The 22,348-nt window shown below is 38.2% G+C and overlaps 1 protein-coding gene across 5 annotated transcripts in view; it reads left to right on the top strand.

The window, feature by feature from the left end:
* ANKRD11 (ankyrin repeat domain containing 11) overlaps nucleotides 1–22,348 on the top strand; it is a 276,644-nt gene that overhangs the window by 204,307 nt on the left and 49,989 nt on the right. Inside the window, exon 1 of one of the 5 annotated variants that reach the window (XM_069085542.1) lies at nucleotides 13,651–13,827. The exons of the other annotated variants lie outside the window; for them this stretch is intronic. The gene's annotated coding sequence lies outside the window, so the exon portion shown is untranslated. Of the gene's footprint in view, nucleotides 1–13,650; nucleotides 13,828–22,348 lie in introns of those variants that run through there. 5 annotated transcript variants of the gene reach the window in all.

Here is a 22,348-nt window from a genome sequence, read left to right on the forward strand (position 1 = left end):
CCCCCATAGCCAAGCTGTTGGTGAGGCAGTTTTACCTTTGCAACATCTCTTGAATATATTTGCTTCTCTCCTCAGACACCACCAACCATTAAGGTGTAGGGCTCAGGGGAACCTGCAGCCTTGAGCCTACATGTGGCCTTCTAGGTCCTCAAGTGAACCCTTTGACTGAAATTTCACTAAACAACTCTCCTCAATAAAAGAATTTGTTTTGTAAAGCTTGGACTCAGTCAGAAGGCTGACCTACACCCAAGGACCTAGAAGGCCACACGTGGCCTTGAGGCTGCAGGTTCTTCAGCCCCTCACACCTGGCCCATTTGCAGTAATCTGCTGATGGGTCTGCCTGCCTCAGGTTTCTCTCAAATCTAATCAGTTCTTCATTCAGCCTCCAAAGTGATTTTCCTAAAGAGAAGGTCCTGTTGTGTTACCCTGCCTACTCAATAAAATTCTGTGGCTCCCTATTACCTTCTGATCAAATACAAAGGGAGCTCTACTCCCCATCATCTCCTCTTCCAACTGACATAGGCCTCCTGACTGTTGCATGAACAAGACACTCCATGTCTCTTTTCCTCATGACTCAGCAGGTTCTAAATCCAGTCTCAGGCCTGACTCCAGCTGTTCTGCTCCCTCACTCTGATTCTGTCTTTGTTGCCCACAACTTTCCTAGGGCTGGGAAGGGCCGGCTGCTCTGTTGCCACTTCTAACACCCCGTTAGAACAGCTCCTGACACTGGTAGGAGGATTCTTGTTGTCTTCCTGCACCTTGCTGATTGTTCTCCATATGCATTGGGGTGCACAGCCTCATCTTAATAGAAGTAGTCTATCCAGTGCTGAACCTTGGGAATAGTTTCTTTCTGACAGTGTGGAAAACAAACAGCTTCTCTATTGATGCAAGCAGTAGGAGGTTGTAACATGAACTCCTAGTAAGCAGTGGACATCTTCACAGGGATTCTTTATTCATCATGACCATTGATCACATCAACAGAAAATAATTCTTAAGTCAGATTCTCTTCATTTGTAAATTTACTCCCCGGAAGTAAGTCCTTTGGAAATCTTATCATTATCTATAGTCACAGGATATTCTTAATGCACTGAGGGTGTCTCTAACTTTACTTTGATTTCTTGAAGTCTTTTTTAGTTTCTCTTTTTCTTTCTTCAGGTTGGGAATGCAAGAAAATCATAGTGATGAGCTAGGAGGAATATTGTAGAAAGGAATGGTTAAATATAAGTTTAAAGACAAAAGAACTACTTTGCAAAATATAAATACGAAAGGAGAACAGTCTTAATTGCACAAGTAACAGGTCTAGTTATGCAAACGATCATGTAAATATTTTCTTTATCTCTTTCTGCCCCTGATTTTGGTAACTAATTTAAAAACTCAAGTTCCCTGTACATCTGCCTTTAATCTAATTTTTTTAGTACTATGGTTTTGGTGGTAAAAAAAATGCAGAACATTTGTGAGGTTTAGGATCTATTTGTTTCCCTAAAAAATTACTTGACCTATAATTTGAAATTCTGTTTTTCATCCATCTGAGTGACTGTTTCAAGTGATTAGGGTTTGCAGTCAGAGCACCTGGCTTCAAATGCTGGCCATGCTCCTTACTCTGTGTTTATTTGGTCAAGTTAATTTTCTTCTCTGGGCCACAGTTTCTTTATCTATAAAATGGTGATGCATGGACCTGCTTTAAATCCTATATCTGCTCCTGTTGCTTTGTTAACTGTTATTTACCTCCTAATTTACCTACATTTTCTTGAAATCAGGTTAACTGTTATGCTGGGAGTTAGCTAACGTGTGTCCTCTATCAGCAGACAAATCTGACAAAGTAACATCAACACAGACATACAAAGTGCCAACCACCACAGCCATGCTTCCTCCCAGTTCTGCTCGGTCCCACCGGTGCTTGAGTTTTTTCTCTGTCGTTAGCTCCTCTCTGTTCCGCCCATCTTACATTTCACAGGTTCTGTTTCTTAACAAAGAGTTGATATAATCAGGGCAAGACTCAAAGACACTTGAACTGAAACAAGGTGCTAAAAAATTAAATAACTGAAACAAGACACTATGTACTCCTTTGCTTGCCATTACAATTTGTGGGGGTGGTTTCTTGCATTGAAATTTTGATGACACAATATTACATCATATAACCATGTAATAGTCATTGTAAACAAGTCATTACACACACATATTCTTGCCAGTGCATACTGGACTTCCTGACAATGCAAGATTTGTCTGCCAACACTTGCTTGTTAAGACCTGTTGGTATACTTGACCACTCATAAGTTGTAACTTACATTTTGTGTGTTTATTTGGAAAATAATGTAATCACTATGACTTTAGCTCTTGTTACACAACAGGTGAAACATGTACAATCAGTTTTTCAAAATTTTCTCTTCTTTCATTATGCTTCCATAACCCCCTTATTTTTATTCAGTGCCCCCCCCATTGTACCAGAGACGACTTCCGCCCCTTCAAATCATTCCAGAGCACCCCCCCCCCAGGGGGCTGTATCACCCACTTTGGGAACCTCTGCTGTATTCCCCTAGGATATTATCGTGTCTAACACCAAAGTGACCTCTCTGGCTTGCCTCTTTAATCATATATGTATCCTTAATCCACAGACATTTATTAACTAGCCACTATGCACCTGCATTATACTGGGATACAGTTACAGAGAATGAAACAATTTGTACTCCAAAAGAGTACAACAAAGTACATATAAAAATATACAGAATAAATATGTAATAAATAAATACCTGTTTAGAGTTGTCAGGAAGGGGAGGGTACTAAGCAGACACTGGGAACTTGAAAGGCTTCCTACAGAACATTGTGTTTGGGCTGTGTATTAAAGGAATAAAGGATCTCTTGTGAGGTAGAGGTAAGGAGACATTGTATTCAAAGCATGTGGTATGACCAGCACAAACACACATGGGAGATGGCAGATGGAGTGCCTGAGGAACAGAGAGAAAACCAGTTTGTTAGGATTGCAGAGTATGCAGAGCGGAGTGGTGTCCATTGAGGCTGTCAGTCAGCCAACATTTATCATGCACTTATGTGCTAGTCATTGTGCTAATTGCTAAAGATACAAAGAAATCAAAAGGGTGATCCCTGCCCCCACATTTTAGTGGGGCAGTAGAGAGAAGACATTTAGTTAAGTATGTACAAGAGTATATAGCGTAAGTGGAAGGTAATCTCTGAAGGTAGGAAAATAAGAGAAATTTTTATTTTCTCTCAGAGGAGTTAGGGAGCTGCTGGATTTGATTGACAAGTGTGGGAGTGTGGATTGATAAGATTTGTGCCTTATGAAGATCAATTTAATTACTGAATGGATTATGGACTGGGGGGAGAGAGACTTAAGGAAGAGAGACCAACCATTAGTCTATGGCAGTACTTCAGGTATGAGGTAATGAAGGCATGGACCATCATGGTAGCAGTGGAGAGAGAGATTTCACAAAGGCTGAAATGATAAGATTTAATAAAATATTGGCAATGGAGGGCAACAGAGTGGGCAGTTAAAGGATGACACATTACAAACCTGAGTCTCTGGAAAGCTGGTGGTATCTCAGTAGTAATTGGGAAACTAACAAGAGGGGAGGACTTGGTGACAATGACAGTGAGTTCAGTTTTGAACATGTTGAGCTTTAAGAAATCCATGAGACAGCTAGTTCAAGGTATCACTAAGTAGTTAGAGATAGGAGACGAGAGGTCAAGAGAGAAGTTAGGAGTGGAAAGCAAATCTGAGAATCATCTTCGTTAAGATTAGAATTGAATCCATGTACTTGATAAGATCATTGAGTGAATTAGTATAGAGAGAAAAAAAGAGGGGCCAGGATCAAGGCCTGGGAGACATACCAAACTTAGTAGGAGTGACCTGTATTAAGATCCAGCAAAGTTGACAGAGAAGGAGCAGTCAGACAAATAGGAGATAGCAGTATCACAAAAATCTAGGGCAAAGTGAGAGGAAAACTGGGTGATACAGAGTGCCAGCTACAGAGAAACCAAGAAGAATGAGGATTGGAAAAGGGCCATTAGATTTGGCAGCTATGAGATCAGTGGTAACTTTGGAGAGAGCAGTTTCAGTGAAATGATGAGGTCAAAACAACAAATGAAGAAAGTGAGGGATGTCAAAGCATGATTGTAGATGCCTTCTCAAGGAGTTTGCCCTCAAAAAGGTGGCGGGCCAAGGGACAGTAGCTAGAAGGGATGGGTAGATCAAGTGAGGGTTTTTTCATGAAGAGAGAGACATGGACATGTTTTAGACAGGCAGTAGAAAAGAAGCCAATATAGAGATTAAAGAGAAGTGAGACAGTGGGGATGGGGGGTGCAATCTGCTGGAGAAGATGGAATGAAATGGGATCATTTGTGTATGTAGAGAGCTTTGCCTAGGAAAGGAAAAGAGTTGCCTCTTTATGTGTGATGGGTGAAGGAAGCGTTAGTGGCAGAACACATCTTAGTGATGTGAGGTGAGGAAGATGGTAAAAGAGGAAATTCTTAGCAAATGACCTTGGTGTTTTCGATGAAATATAAGGCAAGGTTCTCAGATGAGACAGTGAGGAGAAGAAGAGTTATGGGAGGTTTGAGGAGTGCTGAAAAGGTTTTGAAAAAGCAACTGTACTGAGTATGATAGTGAGTATTATCATTAACAAGTTATAAAAGGATTGCCTTGCTATAATGGGAGCCTGGCTGGGATTATATAACATTAATTTGTGGCAGACTCTGTAATCATGATTTTGTGACTTTCCCCAGCTTCATTCGTTATCATGTGATGAGTAAGAGCAAGGCAATAGATGGTGAGAGTATTGCAAAGCTAAACCTTGGCAGTGTAAGATTGATGATAGCATAAGGGGTGTAAGGTACTTGAGAGAAAAGAACAATATAGAGTTAAACTGCTTCATTAACAGATTAAGATGGGAAAGGAAGAGAGTGTAGCTGGTTCATTGGTGATGGCCTGGGAAGGAACTGAGAGCTGGAGGGATTAATGGGCATAATGAGTATGAAGAACAGGTTTTGGGGTTGCAATGCAGAAAGAGATACAGAATGATAACACATTCTAATCAAGTAAAGGAATTTCAGAATTCATTAATATGCAACATCACTTGCAGGTGATGATGGTAAGACCAGGGCCATGACTTTGGTGTTGAACTGAGGTGGAATTGAGGTCATGGGAAATGAATAAGTTGAAGAACTTGGAGGTTAGGATATTTGAGGGAGTATCATTATGTGTTTTGAAGTTCCCTAGTATAAGGGCAAGGATTAACAAGAAGAGAAAGACCGTGAACCAAGCACTGAACTCACTAAGAAAAGGAGAGAGTATCTTGGAGGACTGTTGAAAATAGCCACCAGAATCTTGACTGGGTTATAAATATAGATTAGATGAATCTCAAAGAAAGATAGGTTATTAAATGATAGTTGAAGTCGTAGAGCTTTGAAGTGGCAGTGGGGATCAAGGAATATTCCAACTTTCCCACCATGACCAGCTGTTTCAGCGATAGTTTTGTTTCCTCATTGCCTATTTTTATTCCTTCTATTTCTTTTTTTTTTGTCTTGTAACTATAGCTAGCTTTTCTAATACAATATTGAATAATAGTGGTGATAATGGACTTCACTCCTGATCTCATTGGGAAGACGTCTAGCTTATTTTCATTATAGATAATGCTTACTTTTTGTTTTAAATAGATACTACTTACCATTTTAAGAAAGGCTCCATTTTTACCCTATGCTTTCATATATACATATATGAAATATATATGTATATTTTTCATATATATATTTATTTGTTTTGGTTTGGTTTTGGAGGGGGGAGGGGAGGGCAATTGGGGTTGTGACCTCCCAGGGTCCCATGGCTAGTAAGTGTTAAGTGTCTGAGGCCGGATTTGAATTCAGGTTCTCCTAACTCCAGGGCTGGTACTCTATTCACTGTATTACCTAGGCACCCCTCAATTTTTTTTTTAAACAGGATCAAATTTTTTGTATTTTTTTTTTAATGAAAACTCTTTTTCTTCATGTTTATCTGATAAATCCTTTGAGAAGAGAGAGAAATTCATTAATCTTTTTTTTCACTTCTTGGACATTATAGTAATTTTAGGAGACTTTTGTCTTACTACCAAATATTACTTTTTTGGAGCGGGGAGGGCAGAGCAATTGAGGTTAATTGGCTTGCCCAAGGTCACATAGCTAGTAAGTGTTAAGTGTCTGAGGTCAGATTTGAACTCAGGTCCTCCTAACTCCAGGGCCGGTGCTCTATTCACTGAGCCACCTAGCTGCCCCTCAAATATTGCTATTAAAATTTTTCTTTAAATGAATGAACAAAGCATTTATTAAGCACTTTATCTCAAGTAGCTCTCATTCTAATGGGGGGACAATACATATGGAAGGTTTCACCCCCAAGTCAGATGGAAGGGTTCCCCCAATTAAAAAAAACAAATATTAATACCTCTTCTTTCATGTTATTTCCACTAATAAAATCTTTGATGTTGAATCATTTGACGGTGCCAAGGACTTTCTTTGGTGGCAAGAACTTCCTCTCTGGGTCTTGTAAGGCCTTTCAGGAGCAGCTTCTAGCTGCCCTTCCCCAGATGCTTCCCACCATAGCTGGAGGCTCTGGGCTTGGGAATCCTGTTATTCCCAAGGCTTGCTGGCTCAGGGTCCTGGGCCATCTCCATCAGTGTCTGAGGGGAGATGGTTGTTAAAGGCTTGGCACTTGCTCTCCCCTCAAGGTTTCTTGCTTGCTGCTTTAGTAAGGCTGGCTGTCCTGTCCTGTGGTTTGATTAGCTATTTGGTGGAGATGGTGAACGCCTTCTTCATGGATGATGGTTGTGAGGGTGGGTCTAGAATCAGGACTGCGGTTTTCTGGAGGTACTATCACTAGTAGGATTCCTATGCCTATGTGGCAGTTGTTGCTGGTGGTGATGAGGAAAGTAGCTCCCCTCTCTATACAACAATTTCTCCTCTCAGTGATGTCCCTGGGGCCTGGGCTTAGAAGCAGGTCTAGTTTCAGGGAATGAGGGGACCTGCTATTCCCAAGGCTCTTTGGATCAGGGATTTTTAGACTCTGTCCATCGGGTTTGGGGGAGGTCATAGTGGTTAACGTGTTTGGGATGATTTGACTTACTTGACTTATTTGACTTCCTCCTGTTTCTCCCTCAGTTATCTTGCTGCTTCAGGTAGACCGACTTGCCTGTCTGTTCCTTTGAAATTTCAATGAACTTTGTAAAGTTACAGGATTTTGTGTTAAACTGTTAGAGAACTGTTAAGCAGTTATTTGTAGGACATGTATTCAGAAAAGTAACACATGAGGAAACTGAGGCATCTCACATTTCAGTGGCAGCTAGGACACAGTGCATGGAGCACTCGGCCTGTAGTCAGGAAGAGCTGAATACAAACTGTGACTCTGGATACATCACTTAACCTCTGTCTGGCTCAGTTACTTCAGTTATAAAATGGGCATAACAATAGCACCTGCCTCCCTGGGTGGTTGTGAGGAACAAAAGAGGTGGCTGTTGTAAAGCTCTTAGCACAGTGCCTGGCACAGATTGAGTGCTGTATCAGCATTAGCTAGTCGTGGTGGGCATGGGGGTTGTGGTAGTTGTGGCGGTGGCAATGACAGCAGTGGCAGTGTCTTCATTTTTAAATGTATTTATGGAAGCCCTCACTAGGGAAGAAGATTTGTACTCTATTAAATGTTTTTTAATTGGCAAATTGTGTGTTCTTCAGATAAATGCTGATGTTTGCTTGCCATCTAAACCATTCATAGTCACTCCTACCTAACACCCTATGTTGCCTTCTATTGCCTACCAAGTAAGTGGAAATTCTTTGAATCTGACATTTGAGATGTCTTCTTGGCAAATACTCATCTCTCCTGCTAGCCTTCCTATTCTGTGACCTACATATACCCTCCATAGACTCTCTCTCCTTCTATTCACGTGCTGTGTGTTTCTGCTTTGTATAGACTGTGCCTTACACCTAGAATGCTTTACACTCATTTCTTTACCCCAGTGAATTCCTGTTCACCCTGGAGAGCTAAACTTAAATGTCATTGCTAACATGAAGTGTTCCCTAATTCCCCTACCCGGCAATGACCTTTGTCTCCCTCCTTCACAAAGAGCTTTATACCTCTTATGCACATAAAATGTAATTTTTTTTATTATCATCACTTGTCTCCATTGTCTCATTAATGACTATAAAGTTTTTGAGTGTAATGACGGTTTTAAATTCTATCTTTGTGTATTGCCCAGCCCCCCACCACAGTCCTGTACATACAGTTGGCACTTAATAAATGGCTTTTTGTTGTGGTTGTTGGATTGGATTCTATTTTTATTTTATTTGGGCGATTCATAATGAAAAAAGCAGCAACTTATGTTTTCCTGCTTGTTCTACTTACTCATCCTGCTACCAACTCATGTTTTCCTGAGAAAGTAATGAATTTGGCCTGACGCCTATTGATTATATAATGAACATGATCTGTGAGCAGGCACATGTGTAAAGCACATATATTTCATCTTTTGATCTTAGTATTTTTGACTGTCTTTCACTATGATCTGAATTTTGTTTTTCTCTTTTCTTATATCCATACTAGAAATATACATTACTTTATTTCTTTTTAATGTCCTCCATTCTATACTGCAATGTCTTAGGTCAGGCAAGGTTCATTGTTAGACAGGGTTTGTAATATAGACTTATCATGTCCTTGTCAAAGTATTGCAATTGAAATTAAGGTAAACTGACATCAGAGTTCCAAGCACTTTTATTTTATTGGTAAAGCTAGCAGTTACTGTTAAAAAAGCATCTTTAGCTCCTCACCAGGCCAGAAGAACCCCAATAAAAGCACATAGATCATTTTTTACAGACACAAGGACCATCAGTTAACAAAATCTAAAACACTGAACATGTGAGGGAAATGTGATTGACTGGAAATCAGGAATGGGGGCTGGCAGCCAACCCTCTAGGAAATTCTGATTAATTTATTTCACCTGCAAGAATAACTAATGGTATATAACAGATTTCTTCTAATTGTATAAGGGCAGCTGGTGATACAGAGATAATGGACTTTCTTTTAATTAATTAAAGTGATTTATAAGGAAACTGAATTTTTCAACTTAACCAAGAGATGAAAACTGAACTTCTGAACTTAACTCAGAGACAAACTTGATTTAGGCAGCGGTATGAAATGTTGACAGTTATACAAAATGGAATCAATTTGATTTTCTTAGTAGCGTTGTATAAATATATGGTTTATCCAGCCATGCTATTACTTTGGCCTTTTCTATATGTCTCTCTTGACCTCTTATACATATGCTTCCCTGAGTCTCTGGTTTTGCAAGTGTGCTTGTCATCAAAAAAATAAATATCCCTGTGTTCTGCTTTTCAGCATTTAAACTCCAAGTTGAACCTAGGTGAAATACTTTGCTTTTCTTGTTCATATGAGTGTAAGAATTTCAGTTGCCTCTGTACTGCAATATCTGTGCTCTACATGACTCATTTGATGGTTGCTAGCTTTTGAATAAAGAAAGGTATAACACAATCTCCATTGCTCCCTGGACTTCTTTAATTCACTCTTATTGATCTTGGTCTTTGTTGCCAGTACAAGTAATACAGTGAGAGAACCTGGTATATTTATGTGTGTGTTTTAAGTAGTGAACACTTTCCTAACCAATGCTGAAAAGTCCAGGTTATCTATCCCATTTTGAGTAATGGCATTTTTACTCAGGGTCCTATCTTGTATGCCTTTAGCATCATGTTGTGGCTGTTAAAACGCTCGGAGTGCTTACAAGGTGGTGATAAATTTGCAGAATATGCTATTTAATGTAGAAGTGAGTCTCAGATTACTACACTTGGGATTATTGTTTCTTCAAGCATGACTTTATTTGAATAATCTAAAGAAATGTTATTCTTCTCCTTTCTGTGATCTGTCTGAATTGAAAAACTTAATTCCTTGAGCCTTCCAACTTTCCATATTGAAATTTGGCAATTTAATTTGGAATTTGAGTAAATTCCAGTTTATTTCTGTTGGGGATAAAATAAACAAAATTTACCAAAATTTCAGAAGAATGTGCCATATTTACTAAATAGTTAGTTGCTCTTTCCTTCTTTCATTTGCCTCTTTCTTGGACTTTTCTTTCTTCATCTTCCTTCACACACATGAATAAACAGGTATACATTCAGCCACATATACACATGTAGTCTGCAATTTAAAATCTAGTTTGCCTTTTCTTGATATGAGACCTTCCTCAAAGAGAAAATGGAACCTTGGGTTACATTACTTTGGAATCTCCTATGACTATGTATTTCTATATATATTTCATTTATTTCTCTCACAGCCTTCATGGGAAGTTACTGAGATTGCTAGCTAAATCTGAAATATTATAACGGGAGCTGAGTGGTCACGACAAGAGGTTTACACAAAGGAGAAGCAGGAGTTTCTATTTTAAGCTTTAGCTTAACCCTTTCAGATGTAATTCCATTACTGTGAAAAAAGAAATTTCCTTTAAAATTTAAAATATTTATTTATTTAATATTTTCCAATTGAATTAAAACTTACAAAAATTTTTTGGCTCCAGATTTTCTTCCCCCTTTTTGCTCCTCCCCCATCCTTTAAGAAAGCAAGCAATATATCGGTTATACATGTGAAGTCATGCAAAGCATTTCCATATTAGCTATATCAGCATTAATTTCTTACCAGTGTTGTAGTGAATAAGCATTTGTGCAGTACCATTTGTACAAAAGAACATTTTTCTTAATTTCCAAAAATTTTTAAAAAGCTATGTTGTTTCCTTTTTTTTTTTTTTTCAAATGCATTAGTACTTATGAAACCTGCTTATGGGTCTGATTTCTTGTTGTCTACCTGTGCTTTTTCCTTTGGGAGAAATACAGGTATACTCCAAGAATTTAAAAAAAAGTTAGCCATTGTGTCACATTTTATCTCCACTAACACATTGGAGCCTGTTCCCTTCCTTCTTTATTAGTCCATATGCTGACCCAACCAGCCAGATAAAGCCAGATAAGCCACTTAGCTGTATTTGCCTCCCCCATAGCAACGAGGACATATTTATATGAATTATATGTACTTTATATAAGTACATTTATTGGAAACAGTCATAGGAGAATATGAGCTTTGAACAAGTCTCACATTCCTCTCTGTGCTTGGGGTAAGAGTGGCTTTCGTATTCAGATGGGACAAGCCACCATATTTTTGTTGTCTTCAGCAAACATTTATGTAGCATTCAAGGCATCCAAGTGTCTTTACTTGACCTTATGACTGTTTCTAATGGATCATGGCATATGTGAAGACAAAGTCATTAAACCACTTGCAATGCCATGCTATTTTATTTGGCATGTTTTTGTAGACTATATTTTGTGTGGAGCATTGCTCTCCAGATAGTCACTTATCCTTTACAAAATCCAGCTACATATGAGAAGTTGTAAATTCTGCATTAGTATGTTGAGAAATGCTATAGATCCTTGTTCTGTGATAGTTTCTAAGTCTCTTATACACTGTATCTGTATGTATTGGACTTGGCAGGGGGGAGGAGTGTTTTAGTTTCATTACCCTATGGAAAAAAGCATTGCCTTCTAAAATCTGATTTCCTTTTGAACCTTTCATCTGTGTTAAGATGAAGAAATATTTCTATATGTTTAGTTGGGAATCTTATATCTTAATTGTATGGGACTTACTGGCTTAACTTAGTGGATTTAGGGTTACCTATATATTTTGTTGAGATTTACTTAAAGAGTTTACTTAAAGATTAAAGATTTTACTTAAAGTACTGGGGGTATGGTTAAATTAAAAGTATAAATGTTGTGTACATGGAATCTCTCTGGCTTTCTCTCATAGGACTTCAGTCCTCTAGTGGTGAGAGTAGGAAAGATGGGGCACCTAAAGTATTCAGTCGCTTATCCTCCTGTCTCAGGGGAATCTTGTCTAGATTCATTTCATGCTCTTACATTTCTTGGAAGGGACGATTGGAGGATAGGAAGAAACTTTTAAAAGTTTCCACTAACTTTATAGGCATAACAAATGAACTTTTGTGATGGCCTTAGAGGTTGTCTCAGGATCTTCCTATATTTCCCTCTTCTTCCAGATTCTCCCTTTCCCAACTTAGGGTGTCTGTTTTCATCATCATTAGGCATTTCTCTCCTTCCCTCTTCATATGATATAATCACAAGTATAAGGATTTAAGGATGGAATAAGCATTACCTTGTCCATATTTGTATCTTTTAGTCTCCTGCAGAGAGCACACATGACAGCCAATGTTGGCTTATTTAAATTTGTAAAAAGTGGAGGAAATTTACATTTTAACTAATGGAACCCTATGACTGTACCATCACGTGATAAAAATAGATTTCAGCTTACTAAAAGGTGAAGTACGTAAGATGGAACTTAACTGACTATAAAATTGTGATTTACGTAAGCATGGGGTAGAGAAAAATAAGCAAATGTCCATATTGTTTGCTGTTAATTGCTGGTATAATGAAATCACTTATAAAAATGGAGTGTTTTAAATACCAGTGATTACTTAGAGCAAGTGTGCCTAAGGATCATGGAATCTAGAGTTCGTTAGGGACTTTAGGATCATATAATATAATAATATATAATTATAGCTATAATTTTAATTCCTAGTTTGGAGGAATCACCCCTGTGGAAAGAAAGGAAGAGAAGGGAAAAAAAATGATTGGACCTAGTAAACCAGCTAGATATATTATTCTTTTCCTATAATAGAAGATAAGTTTTTGGGAGAACTTTGAAAAGGGTGCCAATTTGAAGAATTACCTTTTTGAACAATACAGTAATTGTGTAAATTACCGTATGGGACAGCTGAGTGGCTAGTGGATAGAGTGCTAGACCTGGAGTCAGGAAGACTCATTTTCTTGAGTTCAAATCTGGCCTCAGATACTTACTAGTTATGTGACCCTGGGCAAGTCACTTCACCCTTTTTGTCTTCATTTCCTCATTGGTGAAATGAGCTGGAGAAGGAAAGAGTACTCCAATATCTTTGCTGGGAAAACCCAAATGGGATCACAAAGAGTCATCAGATACAGCTGAAATGACCAAACAACAGCGTTACTATACAGGGTTTTTTTGTGAGATAAGAATAACATATTCATATTTTACATCAGAACCTGTTTGGTGACTGGAAAAAAGATTTCTCTATGGCACAATTTTGTAGTCAGATACTTTTATAACTAATTCTGAAATATTCAACGTTGCCAACTTCCAAATGTCAGACTCCAAGACATAAAGAATTCTCTTTATGACAAAAAGATTTTCAACCCCATCCACTGACCCACTTACTTCAAACAGTATTCAAGTCCCTGAAATTCTGATACACTTAAGAGAATTCAGGCACCTTTTTCATTGTGAAAGGATCTGACCTTTACTGATGGTATTACTCACTCTAGCATTTTTTTTTCTCTACATTATTGTTACCAGAACGTGCCTCAGATAAACTCAGTGCACATTTTATAAATGGTTACTGTATATTTTGTAAAAGTAAACTTTAAAAAAGTAGAATATGAGAATCCTTTCAGATACAGTAGATATTTTAATTGTCAGAAGTGATCTATAAAAAACATTATTTAAGGCTTTGTGCTATATTTCTGTGGCATCTAGGTGGCAAGTGGATAAAGCACCAGGCCTAAAGACATTCCGAAGACTCATCTTCATGAGTTCAGATCTCTTCTCTGACACTTACTGTGCAAGTCACTTTCCTCATTTGTGAGATGAGCTGGAGAAGGAAATGGCAAACAACTCCAGTCTCCTTGCCAAGAAAACCCCAAATGGGTTCACGAAGAAGAGTCGGATGCAATTGAAAATTGACTGAAAACTTTATTTCTATCTCAGTAAGGTGTCATCTCCACCCTAATCTCCTATACTTAAAGTTTATTTAGCTGGGAAGAAATGATATTGCATACGAAGTAGCTCATGCTAAGAGCCAGATAAATAATCTAGTCAGTAAATGTTTTGAAACTCAAGGAAAGGTTTCAAAGAGGTTTGTCTCCCTGATTTGTTATGCATGTTAATTTCTGCCTTCTGGCCTCCAGCAGAACTCAAGTTTCTTGAAGGCTAGGATTGCCTCCTTTTTGTCTTGTATCTCAGACCCTAATCCACTAGGACCTTGCACTTGTAAGCACATAATAATTGTTTGTTGGAACAAAAGGAGGTGGCCTCCTATGAAGACTTAAGTAGATAGGATTGAGGGTGTCTTTCTAGACAGGGCAAGAACTGGGGGATTTTCTGTGACAAGGATCAGTCTTGGATTTTCAGGAAAACCAAAGGTTTGTATTAGGGCACTTTGGGATAGGTTACAAATAGCAGGATCTCGTGTAGAACAATGATTGGTTCCAGAGCCACCCATCCTAACTTTAGGAATGATATAAACTGAAAAAAGTCTTCTGTTTCTAGACTTTGACTTTAAAACCCCCCACGCACTCCACTCAACTCTCTGTCTCTCCTCTCCCCCCCCCCCCCCCCCCCCCATACACACACACAAGAGTGAGACCATCTCTAGAGCATAATGCTTGATTCTGGGATGTTCTGCATCTTGGCATGCAGCTTCTGGGTTATTCTGAGATGTTCAGTGATTGTCTGGGGGTGTCTGCAGGAGAGTTGAGCCAGATTTTGTGTAGGGCCTCAGGTTGTGTCATGTAAGAATCAGTTGAAGGAATGCTGGGGTATTTACCTGGGAAAACATGGGGAACATGATACCAGTTATGAAGTATTAAAGAGCCATCGTGTCAGTGACTAGATTTGTTCTCCTAGGGGCAGAACTGGGAGCTGTTTGGTAAAAAGTTGCAGAGGCAGATTGAGGTACACACAGAAGCTTTCTTGTCTAAGAGCAGAGTGGGCTGCCCTTGGGGATTTTTGTTTAGATAAAGGTGGTCTAGATCCAGGAGGCAACTCTGACAGATCCTGGAGTCCAGGCCACACGTTGGCTTAGAAAACCACATGTTAAAACATCTTTGTTGTATCATCTGCATTTCCATCGAGTTTGGACAAGTTTGGCATCTCTGCTCTCTGGTTCTGAGAGTCTCTTGTTTCAGGAAGGATGTTGATAAACTGGAGAACATCCAGAAAATGGCACATGCTTCATAGGATGGTGAAAGGCTTTGAGATCAGGCTGTTTGAGAACCAACTTGAGGAAGTAGATTGTGGAGCCTGCTGTGGTTTCTCTTGCCCATTCCCTTCCTTTAGGGTTTTGACTCAGGTGTCACCTCGTTTTCTGTGTGACATTTTCTCTTCCCTTCATTCTCCATCCACTAGTAGGATCAAAGCCTCTTTAGGTCAGGGACTATTTGTGTTTGTATCCATAGAGTCCTGTAAAATAGGCAATTACCAGGTGCTGGGCACTATGTTCAGCTCTGGGAATACAAATGAAGGCTAAAAAATGTTGGATCAACCTGAGAGCTGTCCTGTGAAAGAGAGATCAGATTTGTTCAGCTGGTCCCCAGAGGGCAGAACTAGAAGTGCATGGGATAAATTAGAGAAAGATTTATCTGGACTGGGGAAAAAAAATCCCTAATAATTCACTAGAAACTGAAATAATTTTGTTGTTGTTGTTATTGTGCTATACAAACTGAAGCTATTATCATTATTATCTATCTCATTTTCAATATTTTGCAGTGGAGTTCATGTAGAAATATGGGATACTATCTTTTTATTTATATAGCTTTATCTGTCTATCTTTCTCATATTCTGGGGACTATTGCACAGGTTAATAAAAATAAGTGCTTTTTATATTTGAATAAAATATTAATAAGCTCCCCTTCTTTAAGTTCATTGAATGCATGCTTTGGGACTGCTCAGTAGTAGACTGAAAGGATACATAGTTCATTCTCTTTCCTTATTGTTTTTGTTTCTTCTGCTGGATCTCTGATTTTGAAAACCTCTCTTATAGCTTTTAGAGTCTGAATGTTTGGTAGGGACAGCATCTATTTAAAATGTCCTGAAATTTGTATATATCAACATTATGTCTGGGTGATTGTCGTTCAGTAGTTTTGTCTATGATAGTCCAAGCTAATAAACATTTATTAGGCATCAGCTATGTTCCAGGCACTGTGCTAAGTGCTGGGGATACAGTTATTAAAAAGACAGTCCCTGTCCACAAGGAGTTTACAGTCTAATGGAAGGGAGATAGTGCACAAAAGGGGGCAGGAGGAGTAAGGGCAGGGGAATGCCATCAGCTTGATCCCTGGAGCTGAAACTTGGCAGATCAGCAGATGCAAAGAGAAGAGAGATGAGAGTCCAGTTTCTAACCTCTATAAAAAAAGACATTGGGAGGAGTTTGGTACTCCACCTTCCAGCCCTCCAGTCAGAGGGAAGAGGAGGCTGAGGGAGAGTATATCTGTCAAGGTTTGAGTCAACAGCATGGTGCTAAGGTTAGAAGTGACAAACTTAACCTAGGAAAGCAGCATCTTGTTCCATGTAGTTGCTGCCCTGGAATTCAGGGCAGTAGATGCAGAGTGGAGTAGTAATGCTCTGTTTTCAGTACAATTACTTGTATTCTAAAAAAAGATTTAAAAATTTTTTATAATATAGGAATTTATCAGATGACAGTCCATGGAAGAGAGTAATCTTTGGACTTGCAGCTTGCAGTAATAAGTTGCACAGTTTGTACTATTTCTTTTCATGGTTTACATTGATCAATAAGTCCAGGCTATTTAAGGATAACCTTTCTATAATTAATGTGGGGCAGTGTCCTGGTTTGGAAGCACTGAGCTAAATTCCTTGTCTCTGTAAATAAATCCACATGAGTTAGCCATTTGTTCAGCATTTCTTTGTCAGTATATTGTTAGTGAGTTCATTGACTTTTTTATTGTTCATTTGTTAAATATATTTATTTAATATTTTCCCCACAAAATCAATTTTTAACATTCGTTTTTTTAAAATTTTGAGTGTTCCAAATTCTTTCCCTACTTCCCTCCTCCCCCTTATTGAGAGACCAAGCAATTTTATATGTTATACATGTGCAGTCATGCATAATGTTTCCACATTAGTCATGTTATGAAAGAAAACCTAGACCAAAAAAAAAAAAGCCACACACACAAAAACCTCCAAGAAAAATAAAGAAAGTTAAAATCTGCATTCAGACTCCATCAGTTTTTTTCTCTGGAAGTAGATAGCATTTTTCATCATAAGTTCTTCTGAATTGTCTTGGATCATTGTATTGATCAAAGTAAATAAGTCTTTTACAGTTTTTCATCGTTACAATATTGCTGTTACTGTGTACAGTGTTCTCCTGGTTCTACTTACTTCACTTTGCATGAGTTCACATAAGTCTTTCCAGGTTTTTCTGAGAGCATCCTGCTTTTCATTTCATCCTGCATTTTCATTTTCATTTTTTCATTTCATTTCATTTTCATTCCTCACAATCATATATCACAACTTGTTCAGCTATTCTCCAACTGATGGGTATCTCCTGAATTTGCAGTTCTTTTCTACTACTAAAAGAGCTGCTATGAATATTTTTGTACATATAGGTTGTTTTCCTTTTTGTTTTTAATCTCTTTGGGACATAGACCCAATGTAGTATTTCTAGGTCAAAGGGCATACTCCTTTTTCTAATCTTTTTCTAATCTTTTGTGCATTGTTCCAGTTTACACTCCAGAGTGGTTGAATGACTTCACAAGTCCACCAATAGTGTCTCAATTTTCCCATATCCCCTCCAACATTTGTCATTTTCCTTTTATGTTATATTGTCTGATCTGATAGTTTTGGAGTATCTCAGAGGTGTTTTAATTTGCATTTCTCTCTACAGTAGTGATTTAGCGCCTTTTTTTTTTTTGGAGGGGGGAGGCAGGGCAATTGGGGTTTAGTGACTTGCCCAAGGTCACACGGCTAGTACGTGTCTTTAAGTGTCGGAGGTCAGATTTGAACTCAGGAACTCCTGACTCCAGGGCCAGTGCTCTATTCACTGCACTACCTAGCCACCCCAGTTTAGAGCTTTTTTTTATATGACTAGGGATAGCTTTGATTACTTCATCTGAAAACTGCCTGTTCTATCCTTTGACTATCAATTGGGGAATGTCTTTTATTTTTATAAATTTGACTCCGTTTTTTATATATTTGACAAATGAGACTTTGATCAGACAAACTTGTAATTTTTTCCCACAGTTATGATTACCAACTGTACATTTCCCTCCATCCTGTTTTTCTACCTATTTATTCTACTTTCTTCTTTCACCCTGTCCATCCTAAAAAGTGTGTTTTGCTTCTGTCTCTGATTCCCTCAATCAGTCCTCCCTTGTATCAACTCCCACACCTTGTTTTGTCCCCCTTTCCCTCTTACGTTCTTGTAGGGTAAGATAAATTTCTATACCCAATTGTGTGTGTGTGTGTGTGTGTGTGTGTGTGTGTGTGTGTGTGTTTTCCCTCTTTGAACCAATTTTGATAAGAGTAAGTTTCAGGCACTTCCCCATCTTCTCCTCTCCTGTTCTAAAAACTCTTTCATACTTCTTTTATGTGAGAATTTCCCCCATTCTGCCTCTCCCTTTCCCTTTCTCCCAGGGTATTCTGCTTTTGTACCCCTTAATTTTTAAGTTTTTAGATATAACCTCATCATATTCAATTCACACCCCTGCCCTGTATGTATATACCTTCTGACTGCCGTAATAATGATAAGGTTCTTAGGAGTTTAAAGTATCATCTCACCATGTAGAAATGTAAAAAGTTTAATCTTATTGAATCCCTTAGGGTTTCTCTTTCCTGTTTACTTTTTTTTTATGCTTCTTTTGATTCTTGTATTTGGAAGTCAGAATTTCTAATTACCTCTGTTTTGTTTTTTTTTTTAATCAGGAATGCTTGAAAGACTTCAATTTCATTAAATTTACATTTTTTTCCACTGAAGGATTATATTCAGTTTCGCTGGGCAGGTGATTCTTGGTTGTAATCCTAGCTCTTTTGCCCTCTGGAATGTCATTCCAAAACCCTTTGATCCTTTCATGTAGAAGCTACTAAATTTGGTGTTCTCCTGATTGTGGCTCCATGATATTTGAATGGTTGTTTTCTGGTTGCTTGAAGTATTTTCTCTTTGACCTGGAATTTGGATACAATATTCCTGGGAGTTTTCATTTTGAGATCTATTTCAGATCTGTTGGTGGATTCCTTTCTATTTCTGTTTTACCTTCTGTTTCCAAGATGTCAGAGCAGTTTTATTTGACATTTTCTTGAACTTTTTTTGATCATAGCTTTCAGGTAGTCCAGTAACTCTTAAATTATCCTGCCTCTATTTTCCAGGTCAGTTGCTTTTCTAATGAGATACTTCACATTTTCTCCTTTTTTTTTCCATTTTGATTTTGTTTGATTGTTCCTTGATATCTTATGGAGTCATTAGCTTCCACTTGCTCAGTTCTAATTTTGAAGGAATCATTTTCCTCATTGAAGTTTTGTACATCTTTTTCCATGTGACCAGTACTTCTTTTTAAGATGTTCTTCTCTTCAGTGGATTTTTGTGCTTCTTTTAGCACTTAACCTGTTCTGCTTTTTAAGGTGTTACTTCCTTCACTATTTTTTTATTCCTCCTTTAACAGACTGTTTACTCCTTTTTCTTAATTTTCTTGCATCACTCTTTTCTTTTCCCAGTTTTTCCTCTACCTTTCTTACTTGATTTTAAAAATCCTCTTTGAGTTCTTCCATGGATTGTTTTTGGATCTGAAACTAATTCATATTTTGCTTTGAGGCTTTGGATGTAGCAGTTTTGACTTTGTTTTCTTCTTCTGAGTTTGTGTTTCGATCTTCCCTGTCACCAAGGTGACTTTCTATGATCAAATTCCTTTCTTTTGATCATTTTTTTCCAGCCTGTTTCATGACTCTTATCTTTAAGTTAAAGTTGGTCTCTGCTCCTCTTGTGGAGGGGGCAGTGTCCCAACCTTCAGTGATTTTCTTGTGTTGCTTATTTAAGAGCTAGTTCATAGCTAGTTCTATACTATCTTTCAAGATAGTATAATCTAAGGACTGGTCAATGATCTTTTGGCTTAATAACTAACACAAACCCTCTTTTCCTCCCTGGAAGTGTGACCAAGGTTCCCTCTCCACTGTGGCCACAAGCTCTACCGTACAAAAGTCCTCTTCGTTCTGGAGCTGCAACCCAGATCTGAGTATGGGTAATGCAGCAAAGTCTTAAACTCAGTGCCTACAAAGGATCCCCTGTAATGTCCTTCTGACCACTTGTCCCACCCTTTTACTGTCTGTCAGCTGAGAGTTCCAGAAGGCACAGCTGCTCCTGTTGATTTAGCCAGCACTGGTCCAGCTCAAGCTAGCTGGCCGGCAATCCAATGTCACACAGGTGCAACAGACCTTTCCTACTGATCTTCTAAGTTGTCTTGGGCTTAGAAATTGTTTCACCCCATCCTTTTGTGGGTTCTATCACTCCAGAATTTGTTTTGAGGTATTAAGGTTGTAAGAAGGGGAATTTGGGAGAGCTCAGGCAAGTCTCTGTTTTTTCTCTTCCATCTTGTTTCCTGTTTTTTGATGTTCAAGTAATACAGTATCTAAGATCCCTTCCAATCTTCAAGTTTCTTTGTAGTGATTCTGATACAACACTATGCTAGTTCAGTTCCCATTAAACCTAGAATGGAAAATAGAAATGTGCAAGTTGCAGGCTATATTTGCAGTTGGATCTATAAAATCTAGGAGGTCATTCAGTTATCTACCTCTTCATTGCCTTTCATAGGGGTTGGCACGATGACAGGTCAGCTCTTGCAAGTAGGAAATAATGAAGTCCTGATTTTAATATAGATTTATTTGTTTTGTATATTTAATATAGTATATATTTTTAGCTTCTTGAGAAAGAAGATTTATCAAAATAAAAAAAATTTATCAAAAAATTTTTTAAATTGACAAATTTTTATACTTATTAATAGGCTTTGTACATGATACCAAAATTGGAGTCAGCATGTGAACAAAAACTCTAATAAATGCTGACACTTGAGGATAATTGAGTCATGTGCTGTTAACAAAGCAAATAGCAATAGTGATCAAAAAAATCAAAGATAGACCTTTGTTCTGTTCTTCTGTAGTCGACTCTTTTTTGTAGTGCTTATTCAGAAATTGTGTACAAATCTTAAGATGTGGTGGTCAGGTCCAGTTTATCTGTAATAAAATGAAGGCACCAGGAAAGAAAAAAGCTTGTTTATCCATTTTGCAACAGGAAATATCAAGCTAACAAAAAGCACAAGGATGACCACAACTTTCCCTAAAAATAGGCCTAAAGAATGAAAGAAATCTTTTGTCACACCAAGGGTATATATAGGAGAGAGTCTTCTTTCAGAAGTCATTTTCCATTTCAGCCTCATCAGAAGCCCATAGAATCTTAAGTCTCTCCATAGAACCCAGAACATTTTATATACCCCACCCTCCTGGGAAATTCCTCTGAGAGAATCACATTAGCCAAAAATGATGCATAACACATTAAGTGAAAAACACTTGGAAAAAGCCATCTTGAGGCTGTAACGTAATGACCTTCTTGGATTCTGGATTAGATGTGCTAAAATGGCTGCATCTCGACATCAGTGTTGTGCCTGTACTTTCTTTTATGAGTTAATCAGAAGGTTAACATTTTAAGTGTTTAATAACATGTCCATTAACTTAAGTCAATAAACATTTTAAATGATCTTACTCTGTTAGCAGGCACAATGCTAAGCAACAGGGATTATAGAGAAGCATAAAAGACAATGCTTTCTCTCAAGGAGCTCCCAGTCTAATGAGGCAGACAGCATGTAAACAATCAACTGTGTACAAGCAGATAGAGACAGGATAAATTAGAGATAGTCACACACACACACACATATGGCCCTGTATTAGAAATGTGTGTGTAGATGTCTTGTGGGCACAAGTAGACTGCATCCTATTTCTAATTATGCATGAAAAGTGATGTAAAATATATCTTTGAGGAAATATATGATTAGAAAAGCCAGGTGGCAAGAGGATGAGCTGAAATCAGAATCACCTGAATGCCACATTGGGCAGCCACACTGCTACCCATGAAACATTTGAAGACCAGGAAGGAAACCTCTCCCTTGGGGGGGTTGGAGAGACCCTCGATGGAGGTTTTTATAGGAGGACATGGAAAAGAATTACACAGAATAAGCCATTGGATGGGTGTGGTTTTTGCTATTGGAAGGCAGTACATCAACCAGTTGGAAGTAATTCCATTGTATCAAGATAAAAAAATGATCCTTCATCCTGTCTTTTTAAAGGGTGTACTTTCAGGTTTGATTAATACATACATAAGTTTGAATGTTTTCCTCCTTTATTTTTCTTTAACAAGAGCATGATTATGTATGGAGACAGGGGAGGGAGGGAGATATATATAAAACCAAACACCCCCCCCCCCCCATCCTCATTCTAATGTCTTGTGAGATTTAA

This window comes from Petaurus breviceps, unplaced genomic scaffold (genome assembly GCF_028583685.1).
Source record: "Petaurus breviceps papuanus isolate PSGF00001 unplaced genomic scaffold, PetGlider_PUasm1.0 176, whole genome shotgun sequence".
NCBI classification, from domain to species: Eukaryota; Metazoa; Chordata; class Mammalia; order Diprotodontia; family Petauridae; genus Petaurus; species Petaurus breviceps.